We start from the raw sequence: 22,165 nt of genomic DNA, 5'->3' as shown, positions 1-22,165 counted from the left end.
GAAAAAACAACATATGAACATAAGGTGGGGAAATGGAATTTATGTAGCCTGGTAGCCTTGTGTTTAAGATTTTAAATATTTGATGTTATTTCTTAAAAGGCTAATACAATGGGTTTGTTTAGCACACTTTCTGACAACCCAGAATTTCCGTAAAAGATATCCAGAGGTCTGGCGAATATAACACCAAGTTTGAATATCAAAACCTTGATTTTATTCCTGATTCTGTACACATTTCCCTCAGAATGTGTTGTTTTTTTTTTTTTTTTTCTGCCTGGTTGTGTCATTTCTTTAGCAACAAAAGAATTCATTCACAGAGAGACTAGAGACATCATTTTTGCATAAAGGTATCTTAATTTTTTTTAAAGAATGTTTTGGTGTATTCAGTGCTATCAGAGATGGTTGTTGTATGAAGTTCATGAGAGGCGTGCTTGCTTCCTAAGGTAGGGATCAGCAAATTTTAACCCACAAACTTAATGTGGCCTGCCACCTGTTATTGTAAGGTCCATTGGCTAAAAGTGGATTGGTCTTCTCATTTAGAGCATTTTATTTTGAAAAAAATTGAGGTTTTACATCTTTTTAATTGTTTAAAATTCAAAATCAGGGAATTTTGTCACATTTGAAAATTATTTGAAATTCATGTTAATATCCTATAAACAAAGTGTTATTGGCACACATGCACATTCCTTCATTTATGTATTGTCTGTGGTTGCTTTCGTACTACAAAAAAGCAGGGTTCTGTAGCTGCAACAGAGACCATATGTGGCGTTCACTGCTTGGCCGACTATAAATTACAGCAAAGCAGATACAACTCGACAGTGTTTCAAGTGCCACATGTGTCACCTATCTGTGAGAAAAGCCATTTCCAAAGATGAAATACATAAAATCTCATTATAGATCAGCATTAGCAGATGAACATGTGCCATAAATTTTGATGATAGGGAATGCTAACTTTGAACCCCAATTAAGCAAAATGTTATCACACACGTACAAAAATAATTTCAGTCTTCTTTTTAGTAGATGTGGATTACACAAAAAAAATGTATTTGATTATTAGATGGTATTTTGAATTTTGCCAAAAAATGCAAGAACGTTTGTTTTCTTTCTTGTTAGGTATCTACATAATATCCTCAATTTTGCTGTTTGGTCTGCAAGTCTAAAATATGTACTATCTAGACCTTTACAGAAAAAGTTTATTGACTCCTGTTATTGAGAGTCGAATGCACATAAATTATGAAATGGTTATTTCAGTTATAGAAAATATTTCATTATAATAGAACTATCTTTCATGACTATGATTTGTCCCTGAGTTTATAAGGAATATGTGTTATTGATACAAAATTTGAACAGGATTTCAAAGTATAAAGGGAAACTGCCCCCTTCCCCTTAAATTTATCCATCTGGGAGTGAATAAACTCTGCTAACATACCAACATATTTCCTTCCAGACCTTTTCTTAAATACTTTTACATATTTAAGAACTTACTTTAAAAACAATATTCAGCATCACTTAAAACTTTATGAGGGGTAGCTTTCCATGCTATTTGCAAATCTTTGTGAATCCTTTTTATGATTTAATATTATTCATTCATATGGATGTGCCATAATCTTGGTCCTCTTTTAATAGGATCATTAAGATTTGGGGGCTTGACTTTTGCCCCCTTTTTAATTCTATGATAACTGATGATTAATTTAGTAGCTGAAACCTCAGATTTTTTTTTCAGAATTCCTTAAGTAATATACTACCTTCGTTCATTTAATATATAATTCGGTTGAGGAGTTTGGACACCATACTTTAATTTTTATAAACACACACAAGCTACCTATTAGTTGCTTGATAAAACAAAGGTTGCTTTATCCTATTACAGCCTAATATTAAAATAGTAGTTATTACACAGGCTGCAAATTAAGCCAGGCCTTGAAATCCCAACTGTGTGACCTAAGTAAGATTATTAAGCTCTGAAAGTTGAGGATAATGGTAGAGTCTATCTCCTAGTGTAACAGTTAAATTAAACGCAGTAAAATATGTAAAGAGTTTAGATCAGTGTCTGGCAACCAGTGGCATCTCAAGAAGTAGTAGCTACAATATAATAAAATAGAAATATCCGGCCCTCTTCACTCACTTACATTGAGGAACACACAGTCCTCAGGAAATACCTGTTTGACTCTGGAAAGGAAATCTTTCTTTCACTACATTAAATTCAGCTTCTTCACCTTTCACACTGTCAAGTTTTCAAAAGCTGCAGCAATGCCACTTACAATATTTATATCCCTACCCAGTCACTGAATCTCTATTGAATTCTCCTTTGCCTCACCTTTACTAGATTGTTGTGAGGATTAAATTAGATAATACATGCAAAACACTTGGCCCAGCCCCTGCATGGTGTTAGCCCACCAGTACCTTACCACACACACACCAATAGTAACAAATACTGAAAAGCTCTCATCAGACAAAAGATGCCTCTTTGACTCTGGTGACCGTCTGGAAATTTTCTTCATCACCCCTCTACCTGCTCCCCATGCAGAGTGGAACCATAGAGTTTTATTGAAGAAATGGTAGACTTAGCTGCAAAAACACATGAGGGGGCTTTGCAGACAAGCTGATTAAATTACCTGTGTGTGTGTGTGTGTGTGTGTGTGTGTGTGTGTGTGTCTGTGAGTTTAGAAAAGTGAAAAAGGAGTATAAATGGGTCAAATGGAAGACATTTAAACTTGAGACCCACAGCTGTTCTGTGCTACTCTTGGTTTTTGACATCAGTTCTCCTAATAAAATATTAAATGTTAATAAAAGAAATGTTAAAACCACTACTAGTTTTTTAAAGATTTATTTATTTATTTATTTATGCTAGACATAGAGAGAGAGAGAGAGAGGCAGAGACACAGAGGAGGGAGAAGCAGGCTCCATGCTGGGAACCCGATGTGGATTCGATGCTGGGTCTCCAGGATCACACCCTGGGCCAAAGGCAGGCGCTAAACTGCTGAGCCACCCAGCGATCCCCACTACTAGTTTTTAAGTCAAGTTCCTTTTATACTTCTGTTTCATTCAAATAGGCTTGTGGTCACCTTCCTATTCTCCTGCTCAGCTTGAAATAGTTACAAACAAGTAACTTCTCAAAATCTTTAATCTCTCTGAAATTTATACTTAGCTCAAATTTTTTTAAGCAAAACAAATATATATATTATAATTTGTTAATCTAATGCAGCTGCCAAGTTGGCTGTTTTATTTAACAATAAATTGAATACAAAAGCTCCTGGGCAGGTAGGATACCAAACTCTGAAAGTTTGGCTGTTTAATTGACATTTCATAGTGGCCTGGGCAGAAGTTTATTTCAGTGCTGGATATATATATATATACACGCTTGGTGGTCACGCAGGTTAGTGCACGTGTGCATGTATATACATATAATCTGTCTTGAGGGTTATACTACATGTAAATTAAGAATGATTTTATTTGTTTTACATATGCTCCTCCCTAGATCATAAATAAATTCATTTTAGAATTATGAAAGAAAAAAATTCATCTTTAGTGATTTTTCAGAATGTCAATCTTTGGAAATCGTTGGAGAGCTATATTTTAAGCTGGCCGAATGACACCAGAAAACCATTTCACATCCTGTTATGGTTGGAAATGTGTCTCCCTAAAATTCATGTGCTGAAGTCCTAACTGTTGTTATCTGAGAACGTGGCCTTATTTTGAGATAGAGCTTTTTAAGAAGCAATCAAGTTAGAATGAGGCCATTTGGATGGGCCTTAATTCCATAAGCCCAGTGTCCTTATAAAAAGAGGGGCTTGGACCCAGAGGTATGCAAGAGAGGAGATGGCATGATGACCTAGAGGGAGAAGATGACCATCTGCAAGCCAAGGAGAGAGGCCTAGAACATTCTTCCTTCTTGGAACTCAGAGAAAACCAGCCTTGTCAGTGCCTTGATCCTGGACGTCTAGCCTCTAGAACTGTGAGACAGTAAATTGCTGGTGTTAACCTGTGGTACTGTGTTATAACAGCCCTAGTGAACTACTGCACATTGCCTGAAAGGAAGTTTAATGCTTTACAACAACAATCTATGTTAAAACACACTAAGGAAAGACAAAAGAGTTGGATTGCTTATAGGTATTGGGAAACATTTGAAAAAAAAAAATTCATGGGGCACCTGGATGGCTCAGCAGTTGAGCGTCTACCTTCAGCTCAGGACATTATCCCGCAGTCCTGGGATCGAGTCCCACATCGGGCTCCCTGCATGCAGCCTGCTTCTCCCTCTCCCTCTCTCTCTGCCTCTCTCTCTCTCTCTCTCATAAAAAAATAAAATCTTTAAAAAATGAAAAGAAAAAAATTCCCATGTATGAAATTAGTCTCAATCACCTCATAACACAGAGGCCACACTTAAGAGTCAGAATCCATCATTGACTTCCATCAGAATGTTTCAGCCCTCATAAAATGTTTAAAATAGGAGCTATGGAAGATGCGGGGTGTCAGATGAACCAACTTTTTTTAAGGTAAAAGAAAAACCTCTCCCAAAACATCCTGAATTCCATTGCATATATCCCATTGCTTATATTCTAGTAAAAAAAAAAAAAATCCATCATCAGTATTCTGGTGAGTATAGTGTAGTCTGAGCCTGGGATTCATAATTTACTTGGGGCAGTTTCGGTCTCTTTAATATTTCTCCCCCAGGGTTGAGGTCTTCATCCAGCTGGTGTCCTTATTGGGTTGTCAAATAAAGGATCATGAGGCTTTCTAAATCCTAATGTTGTTGGGGCTGGTAATTCATGAGTAGTAGATGCAGAAACCACAGGGAAAATCTCAGAGCACCAGGAGAACTAAAGACAGGAAGACAAGAGTCTCTACGAGCCTCCAGATTAATCTTCCCAGGAAGGAGCGGAGACACTAATGCTTGAGAAACATAAAAACAGACTCCAAAAAGCGGTAAGGATAAAACCACATTATAGCTTTTACTTATTTTGTTGGACTTTTATTCCCAAATCACACAATTGTCTGAGATGATTTAATGCACAATTACATAAAAAATGAAATTAACATGTTTTTAAAAGCATAAAAGCAACTGCTAAATAAAGCCATAACATTTTTCTCTGCGCTACTAAGATAATGAACCGTATTTTTCATCTCTAACTGTGCTTCTGTGTCATGAGTATGGAATTTGGGGCAGGAGAGGGGGGCAGGGAAATAGACCTTCGTTGCTGAGAGGCTGTCTTACAGTTCCCTGGGAAGTGGCTTTTGTCACTTCCAAAGTACAGTCGGTTGAAGAATGAAACAGCAATGTCTGGGAAGAACTGTGTCACTATGACACCAAATGCCTAAATGCTCTAAGTTACAGGGGGAAGGTAAGAGCAAAGTGAGGGTGGTATAAGCTACACATTTTGAATTTTGGTACCTATGGGGCACAAAATGCTGACTATTAACTCAAGAGACAGCTTTCCTTTTGATGTAAGGTAGAGCAACCTTAATAATGATGTATACCTATGGACGCAAATACACACATATGTGACGTTTGATAGGGGCTCTTGACATTCATGCATATGAACATGCAAATTATATATACAATATACATTTGTAAATGGACACCACTCATATTAAAACTTTTCCTAATGTCTAATTGAAATGTCCCCTCATTATTATTATCCGTAAGGTATCCTTCAGCTTCTGGGGGGAAAATCAAATCATGTCTTATTTTCAGAATGATTTTTTTAAAGAATTTATTTATTTATATGTGAGAGACACAGAGAGAGAGGCAGAGACATAGGCAGAGGGAGAAGCAGGCTCCTTGCAATGTGTGACTCGATCCCAGGATCCCAGGATCATGACCTTAACCAAAGGCAGCTGCTCAACCACTGAGGCACCCAGGTGCCCCTCAGAATGATATTTATAGAGAGCATGGAGTAGTGTAGTGAAAAATGAAAACTAATGATTCTATTCAAAGGTTGAAAAACCAGAAACACACAAGAGAATCTACCATATTCCAGACCTGTGCTTGTATTTGTTTGTTTGTTTGTTTTCCTCTTGCCCTTAGGGAGCTCAGTCTGATTTTTTGTTTTTGTTTTTGTACCATTCTTTAAATAATATCTAATACAATTGGGGTGCTTGGGTGACTCAGTTGGTTAAGAATCTGCCTTTGGCTCAGGTCATGATCCCAGGGTCCTGGGATGGAGGCAAGCATCATGCTCCCTGCCCAGCAGGGGTCTACTTCTTCCTCTCCCTCTGCTCTTCCCCCTTGCTCTCTCTCATTCTCTCTCTCTCTCTCTCTCTCTGAAATAAATAAATAAAATCTTAAATAAATAAATAATACCTAATACAAGTTACCAGTGCATGGATATATGCCAAGAGAATACATCACTAGAGAAAAGAATATAATTTCAATGCCTTTTTTTTCTCTGCTACTCAAGTACTAGATGACATTTGATTAAGGAACCTATACAAATTAGAGATGACAACCCCATCACCTATATTATATGCTTTGCCCATGCAAGATGGGCATTAACCACAGGATCCAATCAGTGCTTGATGTAATACACCTTTTTATATTTTACACAATTTCAAATGAATAGGAAGGAAAAAATCAAAAGAGGAATTAAATTTCATATTTATGAACAAATTAATGGAAAGTTTTATGGAAAAGTCTGGAAAAATATACATATAGACATGTAAATACCAAGAGATTATTGTACTAGTGCAACAGGTACAAAATAACGTACTAGTTAGCCTGGAATTCTGACAGAGTGACCTGTAGGCCTCTCATTTTACCTGGTGGCACAGTGTAGCTGTTTGTGGAGATATTTTCTTTGAGGATTCAGGCCAGGCTCTAGTCTTATTTCAGTTACCTCTAGTTTGGGGCCTGGGTATTTATATCAGTTTAGAAAGTTCTCTGTGAGGATCTTACTTATTCAGAATAATACCTGAATTTGCACAGATCTGTAGGAAATGGTATGTCAGAAAAGAAAGCTTCAGAGGAAAACTAAAGACCTTCAGCCAAAACCAGAACTAGATAGACTTGCGTGTATCTGTGTGTGTGTGAGTATACATGCTTCTGTGTTTGTGTACATGTAGGTACGAGTGCATGTGTTTGCATGTATTTCTATGTGTGTTTGCATATGTATTCTTATATGTGTATTTACATGTTTGCCTGTGGTTGTGTGTTCATGCATGCATTTTGCTGTGTGTAGTGTGTATATGTGATTATATTTCTGAGCTTTGTGAGTCTGAGTGGGGTTTGATGCCTTTTTACCAGTCTTAAAGTTTTGTGTTTGTCTTGTAATTACTGTCTTGGGTCTATTTGGACTGCTATAACAAAACATCACAGACTAGATGGCTTAGAAGCAGCATAAATTTATTGCTCACAGGTCTGGAGGCTGAAAAATGAAATCAGAGTGCCAGCATGACTGGGTTTGGGCCCTCTTCTAGGTTGCAGACTTCTGGTTTTTTGCTCATCTAATGGAGGTGCCTGGAGCCTGTTTAGTAGACTTATGACCTCATGATTTAAGCACCTCTCATAGGCACCCCCTACAAATGCCATCACCTTTGAGAGTTAGGGTTTCAACTTATGAATTTTGGAGAAGCACAAACATTCAGACCATAGCATCAACTAATGGTATTTCTATCTCCGCAAACCAATTCTGCTAAATTTTTTGGCAAGTAAGTATCCAATAAGAAATTATATGAAATGTAAAATGGGAGACAAAGGTGTAGGATTTCTTAGTTGTGTTACTCTTGAAAACTTCTGGTGGAACATCACACCCAAGTCTCAGTTACCAATTGTGTGTTCAATTATTTTGCTCTACATCTGTTACAACAAGATGCAATACAAAATTTAAAGAAATGCTCAATGCTTTCTTACTCATTATTAACATAATATATTCTAGTCATAAAAAAGTATAACATAAAATTGTGAAAATAATGTGAAAAATAGATAAAATAGAGATTACATTAGTTCCCACAAAATTCACAGACAATATTTGAATAGGTAAACAGAATTATAGAGCAAAATACAATGAGTGTCAGATCACACCCTTTTTCTTCTGTTGAATAATGTCACTCCAGGAACTTTCCCTTCTCTCCCTTTTACCATAACTTCTTCTCTTTTTTATTGGATTTTAAGTATAAGCATGAAATAGACTGTTATATTGCATATTTAAAAATATCTATTCTTGGGATCCCTGGGTGGCGCAGAGGTTTAGCGCCTGCCTTTGGCCCAGGGTGCGATCCTGGAGACCCCGGATCGAATCCCACATCGGGCTCCCGGTGCATGGAGCCTGCTTCTCCCTCTGCCTGTGTCTCTGCCTCTCTCTCTCTCTCTCTCTCTGTATGACTATCATAAATAAATAAAAATTTTAAAAAAATAGATAAAATCTTTAAAAAAAAATATCTATTCTTGGTCCCACTTCCCTGGCTCACAGTGGTCCTAATCATTCCCTTCTCTTAATGGAAATATGCCTTGAAATCATTATCCTACACTCACTCTCCTCTCTCATTCTTAAAACACACCCTAATCCACTAAAACTGACTTTGTAAAGGTCATTAATGACATCTATTTTGCTAAATCCAATTTTCCATTTTTAATCTCATCTTACTGGACCTATAAGTACCATTTGACCTAGTAGATCACTCCTTCCCCTGGAATATTCCATTCTCTTGGCTTCCAGGGTAATTTTACTCCTAACTCATTAACTACTCTTGCTGAGTCTCCTTTGCTATTTTCTTTCTTCTGTCTGACCTTTTCATCTTGTTGTTTGCTAGGGCCCATTCACTGGAACCTTCTTTTAACTATGTAATATCCACCTTGCTTTGGTGGTCTTATCCAGTTTTGTGCCTCTATTTTTGTGAGATCTAATTTTGCATGAAATTTCTCTTCAACTCCATATTTACATACTCAACTGCTTACTTAGTATTTGCACTTAGAGATCTAATAAATATCCTAAACTTGACATGTCCAAAATAGAATTCCTGGTCTTTTCTTCCAACTGACCCTAGCACAGCCTTCCCCATTTGAGTTAATGGTAACTCCATCCTATTTTCTCAGAGTAAAATCCTTAACATAGTCCTTGATTCATGCCATGCCACTCCCATATCCAGTTCTCTTAGTTATTATAGTTTAGAAACATCTCAATAATCTAACCACTGCTAACCACTTACAGTGCTATTATTCTATTCTAAGCCACCATCCTTGCTTCCCTGGATCATTGCATTGGTTTTCTTAAAAAAAAAAAAAAAAAAAGTCTCCCTAATTTCACTCTTGCCTCCTTCAATCTCTGTTTTCAAAAAATTTTAGCCAGAATGATCCCTTTAAAAGATAAATCACACTGTGCTCCTCTTCACTTCAAATCCCTGAAGTGGCTCTCTCCAGTTCACTCTAAGGCCAAGTTCTTACAATGACCCATGCGGTTCACCATCTGCTGGGCTTTCAGTACTCTTTTTCATTTCTTCTACACTCCAGTATATTGCACCCACCCCCCTTGCAGGTTCTAGAAATCTCCAGGCATGCCCTTCCCTCCAAGCCAGTGTACTTTCTAGTTACTTTGGATTACTATTCTTCAAAGCCACGAAGCTCACTCCTTCTATCTTCAGGCATTTGCCTAAGTATCACTTTCTCAGAGATTTTTCATGACCAAGCAGTTTAAAGTTGTTGCCACACCACTCTCCAGGATTCCCATACTCCCTATATCCTATCCTAATTTATTTTTTCTATAGAAGACTTACCACCTTTGGGGGTGCCTGTGCAGCTCAGTGGTTGAACGTCTGCCTTTGGCTTAGGAGTTTCTGGAGTGCTGGGATAGAGTTCCATATCAGGAATACAGGAAGCCTGCTTCTCTCTCTGCCTATGTCTCTGCCCCGTCTCTGTCTCTCATGAATAAATAACTAAAATCTTAAAAAAAAAAAAATAACCTTACCACCCTCTAATTTACTATCCAATATGCTTGTTCATGGGTTTTATTGCACCCTAGACTGTATGCTCCGTTAACACAGGCCTTTTTGTACATTTTGTTCACTGCTGTTTATATCCTCAGTGCCAACCACAATAGGACTCAATATACGTTCTTTTCAGAAATGAATAATGATATTATTGGCATTTCACTACATATATTACATGATGACTAGTTTTTTTTTCATCTGATATTACCCTGAGAAAATTCTCATTTTGCTAGGTATTTTTACCTACTATGGTATGATTTGTTTCTGGTACCAAATAGTATTCCATCGTATTAATGTTCCATCACTTATTAGATCCTTTTTACTGGATATGTTCATAGCTTGAATTTTTAATGTAAAGAATACTACCTACATAAATATCTACCTACGTAAATATTTGTATGTCCTTCATTATTTTCCAGGAATTATTTTTCTGGAAGAAGTAATTTGGGACAAAAGTGTTTGCTGATTTTATGGATTTAGATATATATTACCAAATTAACCTCCAGAAAGTTAGCATTTCTTTACTCTGCCATCACAGTTTATAAGGGTACTCTTTCCCAGCACACTAAGCCACATTTTATATTGCTATTAAAATAATCTTGCCAACTTGATACACAAAATGGGTATAATATTTTTAAATTAACTTTTTATTCTGGAATAATTTTATTTTATTTTTATTTTTTTTTTTTGGAATAATTTTAGACTTAGAAACACTACAAAGATAGAATCTTCCCTAATGCTAACACTTTATATGACCTTTATACATTTGCCAAAACGAAGAAATTAAAATCAGCATATAATGATTAACTAGCTCTACTATTAATTTTTTCTCTGCTGAATCCCACCTTCTGCACTTGTCATTTATATGTCTTCCTTCATGAAATGTAATTCTATGTCACTTGTTAGTTTTCTTATTGTATAATGTATTTTTGATGAATTAATATTGTCTGTTTTAAATATGGTAGACTAAGATCTATTAAACACAGTGATAATTTATACTCACGTCTCAAAATGTCTATCATATCATCAGTAATCCCTCCAGAATTGTTATATGTTATATGACAAAAGGATTGCATCATCATAAATATTTGGAAAATAGTAATATATTCTGTAGTACAAGCCCTGCTTTTTACAAAGATTACTCAGATTAAAGTTATTTTTTGATGTGTTAGTTCATGATTTATTAGTTAAATTTCTCTATTGCAAGTGGCAAAAAAGTCTAACTCAACATGCTTAAAAACAAAAGACAATGAATCTTTTGATGTAATAGAAAGTCCTAGAGTAAGGTTGCTAGTTTCAGGAATCTAATGTTATCGTTAGGACCTGGCATCTCGGTATTTCTCAAGTTTGTGCAATGACTTCATTTGTCACTATCTGCAGGATGCTAAGGGGGCTTTGAGCAAACATTTTATGGATCACTTACTTGTTTCTGAACCAATCACAGTGACATGATGAATAAATTATGTTGAATTTTTTTTCCCAGAGACAAATGTCCATTCTCAAAGGTAAATGGAATCTCATACACTGAGATTAGAAAGAAAGATATCAATCAATCAATCAATAAATAAATAAAATAAAATAAAATAAAAAATAAAAAAGAAAGATATCTTTAAAACTGTGAGCTGTTTACTGGAGTAAGTATGAATTTCCTGGAATTAAGTAATAAATGTCTACTATCTACTATTGTTAGATATCACACATGATCATTAAGAAATCTACTTCAATTTCAGATGAGACAACAGTATCCCAAAATTGTCAGGAGTATTGTTTTCAATTACCAGTGAGATAAGTAGGATAAACTTTTTTTTTTTTGTCTTGAATTCAGGTAGTTAACAGTGCTATATGAGCTTCAGGTGTACAATATAGTGATTCAGCACTTTCATACATCACCCAGTGCCCATAAGTCCACTCCGTAATCTCCATCACCTATTTCACCCATCAACCCACTCATCTCCTTTCTAGTGACCATCAGTTTGTTCTCTATAAGTAAGAGTCTGTTTCTGCTTTGTCGCTCTCTTATTTTTTCCCTTTACTCATTTGTCTTATTTCTTAAATTCCACATATCAATAAAATCATATGGCCTTTGTCTTTCTCTTATCAACTTATTTTACTTAGCAAAATTCTCTCTACCTCCATTCATGTCATTGCAAATGGCAAGATTTCATCCTTTTTTATGGCTGAATTATATGTATATATCTTCATCTTCTTTATCCATTCATCAATTGATGGATACTTGGGCTGCTTCCATATCTTGGCTATTGTAAATAATGCTGTAAATGTATGTTTATACATAGGGGTGCATGTATCCCTTTAAATTAGTGTTTTTATATTCTTTGGGTAAATACCCAGTAGTGTGATTGCTGGATCATAAGGTAGTTCTATTTTTTAACATTTTGAGGAACCTCCATACTGTGTTCCACAGTGGCTGCACCAGTTTGCATTCCCACCAACAGTGCACAAGTGTTCCTTTCCCTGTACATCCTTGCCAACACCTGTTGTTTCTTGTGTTCTTGGTTTTAGCCATTCTGATTGGTATAAGGTGATATCTCATTATAGTTTTGATGTACGTTTCCTGGTGGTAAGTGATGATGAGCATCTTTTCAGGTGTCTATTGGCCATCTGTATTTCTTCTGTGGAAAAATGTTCATCTCTCCTGCCCATTTTTAATTGGATTATTAATTTTGGGGTATTCAGTTTTATAAGTTGTTCTTATATTTTGGATACTAATGTTTTATTGGATATGTCATTTGCAAATATCTCCTCCCGTTCTATAAACTGCCTTTTAGTTTTATTGATTGTTTCCTTGACTATACAGAAGCTTTTTATTTTGATGCTTTTTTGTGTGTATGTGCTTTTGTTTCCTTTGCCACTGGAGCATACCTAGAAAGAGGTTACTATGGCCAACATCAAAGGAGTTACTACTTGTGTTCTCTTCTAGGATTTTTATGGTTTCAGGTCTCACATTTAGGTCTTTAATCCATTTTGAATTTATTTTTGTGTATGATATAGGAAAGTGGTTCAGTTTCATTCTTTTGCAGGTTGCTATCCAGTTTTCCCAACACCATTTGTTGAAGAGACTAGCTTTTTCCCATTGGATATTCTTGCCTCTTATGTCAAAGACTAATTGATCTTTTTTTTTTTTTTTTTTGAGTGAACCCAGGCAATTTTATTACTTCATCCCTGAACCTCAGTTTCCTCATCAGTAAGATGGGGATAATAGCACCTATTTCATAATTACTAACTACATTAATGCAAGGGAAACACAGTAGTACGTACCTGGCACATACTAAGCACTCAGTAAATTCAGCTATTATTTATATATGCTGATGTCTTCAAACAGGGATTGAATCTTAATACAGAAAACAGGAGATGTCAGCCACTCATATGTTCTCTTGGCTTCTGAAACATGAGCTCTCTGACCCCAGTTCATCCAAGCACATGGGCATAGGTTTCCTTAATCACTGCAGAGGTGTGATTTGAGACAGTTGTCAGATGGCTTCCAACTGCATAACTGAATAATAAAAGCAATTTTGGCTGTTTTGAAGGACTAGACAGTAGACTTTAATCTTCAAGCTTGATGGACTTGGAAGCATTCCTGTCAATATAAAAGATTTTGTCTGGAGTAGAGGAGAAGCCAAGGCTAGCACCACGCTTGTACTTCCAGCTCATGGCCCGGTCATAGTCCCCTGCTGCAGGTTCTGCTGTAGGGTGTTGGCTGCCTTCTTGTTGAGAGCCATGTTGGGCCTTCCAATTGTGTTAGAGGAGCAGTTGAATGAAGGGGACATGTTTTTAAAGCCACCCATAAGTTTGAGAAATTTCAGTTTCTGTTCCTCGTTTTCAAAACCAGCAGTATCCCACTGGCCAAACTGAGTTCCTGTCCACTTCTTTGGTTCAGAAACTTCTGTTTCGCCTGACTCATGATCGATCTCTTCTTGCAAGGCCTTTTGCCTCACCTGGTCTATGTGTGCCTCATCCATGTTGCTTTTCTTTTCCAACACCACCTCTAAGTCTGTCAGGCTCCTCTTCCCAAGATTCTCCTACTACTCTGCTCTCTTTCCCCTTCTTTTTATTCCTCTTCAGAGCTGGTTCCTCAATCCCTGGCTGCTCTGTCTTTTTCTTGGACTTCATTTTCTTCTTTGCATGGGGTTTGGGGTTATGTCTTATTGGGATATATTCTGGAGCCTCAATTTTGACTGCCTTCTTACTTCCTTTCCTAGGGTTTCTCTCTACAGACTTGGAGCACTCAAGGTGCCCTAGAGAAGTATCTCCCTTCTGGTGGATTTTCTTTTTCTTCTTCATCTTCACACTGCATTCTCTGGGGCTCCCCTGCTTTCATTTCTGCCCTGAGGTTGTCTGCTCCTCACCATCTTTTCCCACTGAAAAAGTGTATAGAGCATCCCCAGACTCACAGAACCAAGGGTCCTTGGCTGAGGAAGCTCCCCTGCTTTCATTTCTGCCCTGAGGTTGTCTGCTCCTCACCATCTTTTCCCACTGAAAAAGTGTATAGAGCATCCCCAGACTCACAGAACCAAGGGTCCTTGGCTGTAGCCTCCTGGGTCTTTTTCTCCTTCTTGTGCTTTTTGGGTTTCTTGCCAAATCTGGTCACCTCCTCGTCCTCTCTGGGGTCTGGAGAGGTCTTCTTTTGCCGCAGGGGGCATGGCTAGAGGCTGTAAGGACTTTCTCTTCTTTTTCTTCTCCCCACCTTGAAACCCAGATGAACCAAGAACCTGCTTCCTGGAGCTGGACAACTTCCCTGTCCGTCCAGCACGTAACACAGTCTCAGGTTCTAGGCACTCCTCACAGAGGGTGCTGTGGCCCTTCTTTTTCTTCTTTTTCTTCACTAGAGGCATCTCAGATGCCTGCTCTAGGACCACACCCTTCGAAGGGGATGTGGCTCTTGTGGAACAGATCTCACTGAAATAAGTATCACTGTTTGAGTATTGAGTCTCTGGTTCTTTGACCACCTTCTTCTTTTTCTTCTTTTTCTCTGGGAGCCCAAGGCCCAGGTCTCCTTTGTGGGTTTTGGTGATCATTTCCTCAGGCCAGTCTTCCCTGCCTCCACATGAAACTAATTGATCATTTAATTGTGGGCTTATTTCTAGGTTTTCCATTCTGTTCTATTGATCTATATGTCTATTTTTGTGGCAGTACCATACTCTTTTGATGACTACTGCTTTGTAATATAGCTTGAAGTCTGGAATTGTGATGCCTCCACATTTGCTTTTCTTTTGCAAGATTATTTTGGCTATTCAGTGTCTTTTGTGGAAAAAAAAATTCGCCCCATTCTACTTATGATGGAACTCACCTCAATGAAATAAAATTAACTGGTACTAAAAGCCTTTTTTTCCTCCCTTATTCACTGATTGTTCTTTCCATCTGTAACTTCATTACTTATAACCATTACTCATAACCACAGAGAAAACAACACTCAACATCAGCTTTTAAAGTGATACATCAGCCACTATGCCAATTATTAATGCCTTTTGTTCAAATGTTCTAATGATCCATTCTCTATGGTACATTTCACGAACATATTTGAAAAATGTTGAGGCTTTCGCCAAAATGCTGTCATCTGTTATCCCAATGATCTGCTTAGATCTCCTACTGTGCATCTCCTGATCTTTCTTTTGTTTTTCTATATACCCACACTGTTGTCAAGGATACTCAGCTTTCTATGCTCTTGTCTAAACAGGCCACAAGGTGTTGTATTAAAAGTCCCAATTAAATGCATATAGCCATTCACCTGTATATTCATCTCGTTACTCCCTTGCCCACCCACATTCAACTAACTACCTGGTCTAAAGAATACCAAGGGGTCAGAAGTCATCAAGAGAATGAACAAAGTACGTGGGATCTCTGGGTATCACATAATAGCTGTGGCAATGTTATCTCAAGTAATTGTTGCCCTAGCAAAGCAAAATAAAATTAGATTGGAAAGATGTAAATAAAAAGAGTGAGAAAGCAAGGGAATATGGACAATTTTTAAATGTTATGTCTATAGCATTGTTAGTATTTTAAAGGCTAAATGGGTATTTTCAATGTAAATTTTATTGCTTTAGGTAGAGCAAGAGAGAAATTGATGAGATAGCAGAGATGCCTTTATATCATTGTAAAATTACAGAAATCTTTGAAATTCAAATTGCATTATATACTTAGTAAATGTCTATTTATATATCATTTTCAATTTATGAGGCAGTGTAGAGTAGTGACTAAGAGCATAAGTTTTAAAATTAGGGAGATTATTGTTATTGTCACTCTCACCCACGACTTGAACATCCTTGAGGAGCACATAACCCTATTTGGGACTGAGTTCCATGATCTAGAAAATGAAATTACAAAAATTATTAATAATAGCACCTACATCATGACATCTTATAAGGATGCAATAAGATAATGCATGTAATGGGCTGAATACAGCTTCTACACAAAGGAAGAAAGAATTAACATATGTTAGCTTTCATTAAATAATACATAATTCTGCTAAGGAAGTTTTGAGCAAATGGCTCCTTTTATTTTATATTCAGTTTTTGTAATTTTATAAAATTTACATGGCTATTTTTAATAATTTGTACAAAGCTTTGCATATTTTCCAATAAGCTATCCCTGGTGCTATGCAAAGGTAAAAAGCAGTCAAAAGATCTGGGAAGGCTTAGTCTATTGAAGAGAATTCCCAGTGGGGATGTGGTGCTAGCCACTGTGAGAAAGAGGTTACAATTATCCTATGTGATCACAGGGAAAAGGAATAGGTAAGTGAATGGAATGTTTGGGAAGGCAGATTTTGCTTCATTGTAAAATGATTTTGGCTTACCCAAAAGTTCAAAGCTATCTTACAGTGCTTAAAGTCCACTGCGAGAGCAAGTTAGCTCCTTGTCTCTGGAGGTTTCCAAGCAGAAGCTGGACAAAATCTTAGCCAGGAAATCATAGAGGAGATGTACTTGCAGGACAGGGATTGGGCATGGGTTAGGTCATGCGATTGATAGGAGCCCTTCCTGCTGTGGGATTCCATGTTCTGATTTGTGAAAACAAAAGTCAGATATTTTTGTCCTTGATAGATTCATATTCATTAACTCATTCACTCAGGAAACTTACTGATACCATGGGAAATGTTATGGAACTATGTTTATTAAGACCATATATCATTGAATCTTATATACTTGTGTTGCATTAAATTTATTGTGGTTTGGGCAAGTGACTTGACTTCTCTGAAGCCTTCATTTACTCATTTGAAAATAGAGTAACAGTAGTTTCTACCTCATAGAATTTTTGTGAGTATCTAATAAAATCACCTTAGCACAGTTCCATCTAGTAAGCACTCAATAAATATTTGCTATTGTTACTATTGTTATTGAATGAATAAGAATAGTGAGCTATGCATGATCAAAGATGAATTACTTGCTGTCTTACCTTTTAAGCATTTTGTCCGTAAGAAAGATTTGAGCCAAATATCTAGAATCCAAGGGAACACATAATATTTGTAAATGTTTTTATAGGACTACACTCATTATTGAGCATAAATGTTTAGATAGATAGATAGATAGATAGATAGATAGATAGATAAATAGATAGATAGATAGATATAGCAAGGAATGGTCCCTGAAACCATGAAATTGCTAGTGGAAAAAGAATATTAAATCAAAAAGGCCCACATAAAATAGGGTAAAAGTCATAGACAATGACATGGGAATAGAAGGTGTGGCCAGGACCCACCTGGCTGAGGAGGCAACATAGTCTGTTACTTGGTGATGGAAAGGAGTTTAGAGGGAAGAAAGTTGACTTCTAGTCAAAATAATTAGGATAACCTTTATGGAAAAATGATATTAGAGTTAGTTCTTAAAGGATTATTAGAATTTCATGATCCATCCATTAGTTGATTCACTCAACTAGTACTTTGTATGTGAGAGAGTCACTTAATTAACACTGTAAATTCAAGAGAACATTCTGCCATGGAAGATAAGATAAAGAACAGGCAGCTGCCTCTATCAGATGAAAGAAAGCAACAATAGTACCAGAAGTAAGAAAATACACTTCTTGCAGAAAATTTAACAATTGAGAAAAGTCTAGGAAAGCAAACTTATCTAAAGTTTTGAAGGCTTAGAGGATGTAGAAGAACTTAATTTTTTAGACAATAAGGAGTTAAGTTAAAATCTTTTTAATAAGTAAGTAATAGAATTGAATATTTGGAGGATAAACTCAGGGGCAGCTAGGAAACTCTCTCAATACTTATGTGTGATATATGATTTCTTGCTTATTCATTCATCCATCTATATATTCAATCTTTTGCCAACTATTGACACTATGAGTCCAGTCCAAAGAGGATTAGTAGAGGGTTTTCCTACAAATAGAGAAAGTTACAAATATAAATAGGTGTGAAACAGACATATTTGAAGTCAACACATGAAGAGAACTATGATTTCGAGTGAAGTGAAGGTTTAAAGAAGTAACAGTAAATGTGTTTTCTCTCTTCTTCTTTGGGAAAATAGAAGATTCTTTTTTAAAAAATCCAATTATGCCATTTTTCTAACTCTACCTTCGTCTGTTATGAGCAAGACTTAAAGTTGGACTGAACAGATGACCCTAGATAAAAAACACTAGGATAAGAAAAACCTAATATATTCAACCAACTGCAATAATTCATATTTTTAAGATTTCATTTAGACTATTATGAATAATTTTAATATACAGTCTCTAAAATTGATGAACTGTGGTTAGATGACATTTTCAATCCACAAAGGCAAATGAATTTATTTAGATGATATACAATTTTTATAATGGTGGAACTTTTTAATATAAAGTTTTTATTTTAATACTTTAAAATGAACACCACACACATTTGTTGAGAAGGCCTCAAGGTCAAAATTTTCAAATGCCACCACGAGTTTTGTTCAGATAATGCAAACTCATAGTTCAATAAACTTGTAAGTAATCAGGCTACTTTTCTCTTAAGTCCACAAAGTAACATAAAATTTTCTCTATAAAGTTAAACGTTCACACATTTGGTAGTGTAGACAGCCAGAATTGACATAAATCGGAAGGCAGTGTTGACCATGGCAAAATGGGAGTTGCGCTTGAAAATTCTTTGTGGACGTTTCCCTAGCCTACCATGGCAACTTCTTTAACATGGTTTCTGCCCACAGGATCATGTGGGTGTGCCGAGAGTAGCTATATATGTTTTATGACCCAGCCTCCCTGGCATAGATTATTAGAACAGAAGCAAGATGTGCAACACTGGCTGGATTTAGCAGCTTGCAGCAGATGTTCTCCTGGAAATTTGAATAATGGGAGTTGGGAAGAAGTGCATGTTAAGGAAGTTGCCAGAACATCAGAAGGCAATACTCTGTGGTGGTTGCCCACCCTCTTCCTGAATTACCTAATTAGTTCTTCTTTCATGTGGATGCCTTCAGGTGTCCAGTATCCTTACAATGAAATTTCTGTGTTGTTTAGGATAACTTAAATTAGTTTTGATTGTTCACAACCTAAAAACAAGGCAAACAAAAAGAAATTAATCTTTATAGTTCTTTTACGGTTATAGTCAATAACTATTTGAATTTGTAAAGTTAGTCTAACGTTATATAGTCAGTATCAAGAGTTTTTCACCTTCAGAAATAATAGGTCATTGAAAGAAAACTGATTCTTGTGCCCCCAAACCCAGTGTTACATAGGTTCTCTCATACTTTCCTCTACCACATACTAGCCCATACCAAAGAGAATTCCTAGTGCAAGCAAAGAAAATGCAGCCATGCCACAAATATAGATGAGCTTGAACTCTAAATCAATTGGAATGGGTTTTAAAACAGAACTAGGACAAGTCCTTTTAGAAATGAAGTTAGGGCAGAAAATAGTACTTCCAGGGTAGCATTGTGATCTTGATGTGATTCATTTCAGCCTATTGCTCGAAATATTCACAAAATTCTCCTTCCTCATTTAGTTCTCTGAACTGTTCAAGGATATGTTTATCAGCAGCAGGAAGAAATGCCTGGTAGCTTTAGAAGATTGCCCTGTCTCTTTATATTACTTCTTTCAACTCTGATGTTTACTTCGATTTTTTAAATGACACTGAGGGGATCTGTAGGTTCAGATGGATTTTACTAAGCTGAAACAATGTCACAGAGACCAAAACTCTTCCCAAACAACAGTACTCAGTTATTAAATACTTTCTCTTTGTTCATTATACGTCTTCCTTTTTGTTGTTGTTATTGTTTTTCTTTAGCGCCACCTATTAAAAATTAATGAGTGCAAGATGATCTTCGAAGAGCATCCAGTTTTGTTGTTATTGTTGTTAGCAGGTGTAATTCAAGAAAAGTATATTGCAGAAACTTCCAATACAATGCCCCTTCCTGACAATTCAATTGAGAGATGCTATTACTATTTATTAATTGCTTGGGCTGCACTGTCATGGTTTATGATGTTAGCACAGACCCTCGATTGAGTTACGTTCTTGTATTCAATTAGAGACTGTGTGTTATTGTACATGTTAACACTGTAGAACCACAGATGCTAGCCATCTGTAGATTTGATTTTTTTTTCCCTTGTAGCCCTCAAAAATGGAGCAATTTAAATCAGTACTCCTAGAGAGACTTACAAAATAAAATAAGCTCATAAGCACATCAGTTGCAGATTTAAAAACAAGGGCAGTGTAAAATTTAAATTTGAAAGACTATCAAAAGTATTTGCATAATTAGAATCTTGGGACATTTTAATCATTCTGGGTGGTCACTTAAAGCTGAAGAGGAGGAAATGCTGGTTTTACCAGCCAAAACATTATTCTCTGGCTAAATGAGAACACTGTTACAATGTTATAAGATCAGAGTAAGTAGGATGATAAAATCAAAAGGGATAAAACTCCTCAGGATAAAAAAAGATGCATGAGTAGCAAACCAGGCCTAGCAGAGCACTTAAGAGAGAAAGAACCTGTTCCTCACTTCCTTCTCCCCTGATGTCTGATGAACTATTGACACTTTCCAACATAAAGCAACTTTTCATAATAAGGAGGCAGAGTAGGAAAGATACCTGGCTTGCAGCAGGGTCTAATTCCTCAGACTCTTTTTATGAATTATTTCAAATAGATATCCCCCTACAAAATAGACCCTTACTAAAAAACCTCAATACTGCATTATCCTTCCAGGGCAATCTTTTACCTTTGACAACTGAACATTCACCATGGTCAGTTTTGTCACTTAATGTCACTATGGATTGAAGATCTCCCGCTTTTGCACAATCATGACCTTTTCTTTGAAAACATGAGGCATACACCCCATTGCTCTGGCCAAATTCCAGGTTAGGTAATTACATTCTGTTACCTAAAGACCCCCTGTGGTTTCAATTAGAAAAATCGTTTTGCCTCATTCTTCTACCTGTGGTGTCCTATAAGGGTAGGTGCTGCACCGCTAAACAGCAGACTTGTCTCACCCCAGAATGAGCAGCTCTTTATCATCATCCTTAATTAATATTTATTGGGTACCCACAGGGTAAGTGGCTTGGGACAGGGTGACTTGGTAATTAAGTGTTCCCGAGCGCCAGTTGTCTCCTTTGAGAATGAAAATGGAGGACCCAAGTTTGAACAGTCTATTCATTATCACAGAAATAGTAACGCTCAATGTGATATGGTGCTACCTTGCTCTCCTCTGATACCTGTCAATCTGGCACTCCTCTAATCAAAAATATTTTTCAGATCATTAGATCCTAATAGCCTCAGAATTATGTCAAGAAGCTCTTTGTGGAGGCTGATCAGAGTGTGGGTTGGCCTTTTAGTTCTGACCAGTTACAGATTACAAATCTCTGCTCTTCTGGGGGTGAGGGGAGGGGGTGAGTTTGTTGTCCTAATGAGCCACATGCTTTTAACTTTGAAACATGATCTCTGTGTTTCTAGGATTACACTGTCATCTGTGCCATCTGCTATTCTTTTTTTGCTATATAGTTCTGTTCACAGAATGCAGAGGCACTTGTAACTCTTAGAAAGAGTGGGGTTTGGTGCCCCCCCCCCATTTTTCCAGACACTGTCTTGACTTGGAGCCTGATTTCAGGTCTATTGAATGACGTCATACTTCAGTGATCATACATTTTGTCATGTTCCTAGCACTTTGCTCACATTTTCAAGATTTCATGTTTTATAGTGTAATTTCCAAAGGGCTATGACATTGCTCTGAGGAGTAAGACTTACAGGGATTATCTTTTCAACCAAAGAGGGTTCATTCTTCTACTCTGAGACCTCAACACTCTGGTCTGAATGCTTCATAGTGGACAGCTGCGCCCACAC

At 36.7% G+C, this 22,165-nt stretch overlaps 1 protein-coding gene and 1 pseudogene across 2 annotated transcripts in view; one reads left to right on the top strand and one right to left on the bottom strand.

Moving 5' to 3' along the window:
- Positions 1-22,165, top strand: part of TENM2 (teneurin transmembrane protein 2) — a 1,512,848-nt gene that overhangs the window by 765,809 nt on the left and 724,874 nt on the right. The window lies entirely within an intron of this gene.
- LOC112651827 (lysine-rich nucleolar protein 1-like) lies at positions 13,380-14,974 on the bottom strand (annotated as a pseudogene).

This window comes from Canis lupus, chromosome 4 (genome assembly GCF_003254725.2).
Source record: "Canis lupus dingo isolate Sandy chromosome 4, ASM325472v2, whole genome shotgun sequence".
NCBI lineage: Eukaryota > Metazoa > Chordata > Mammalia > Carnivora > Canidae > Canis > Canis lupus.
The sequence above is the reverse complement of the archived record's forward strand: the minus strand, read 5'-3'. Positions and strand labels throughout refer to the sequence as shown.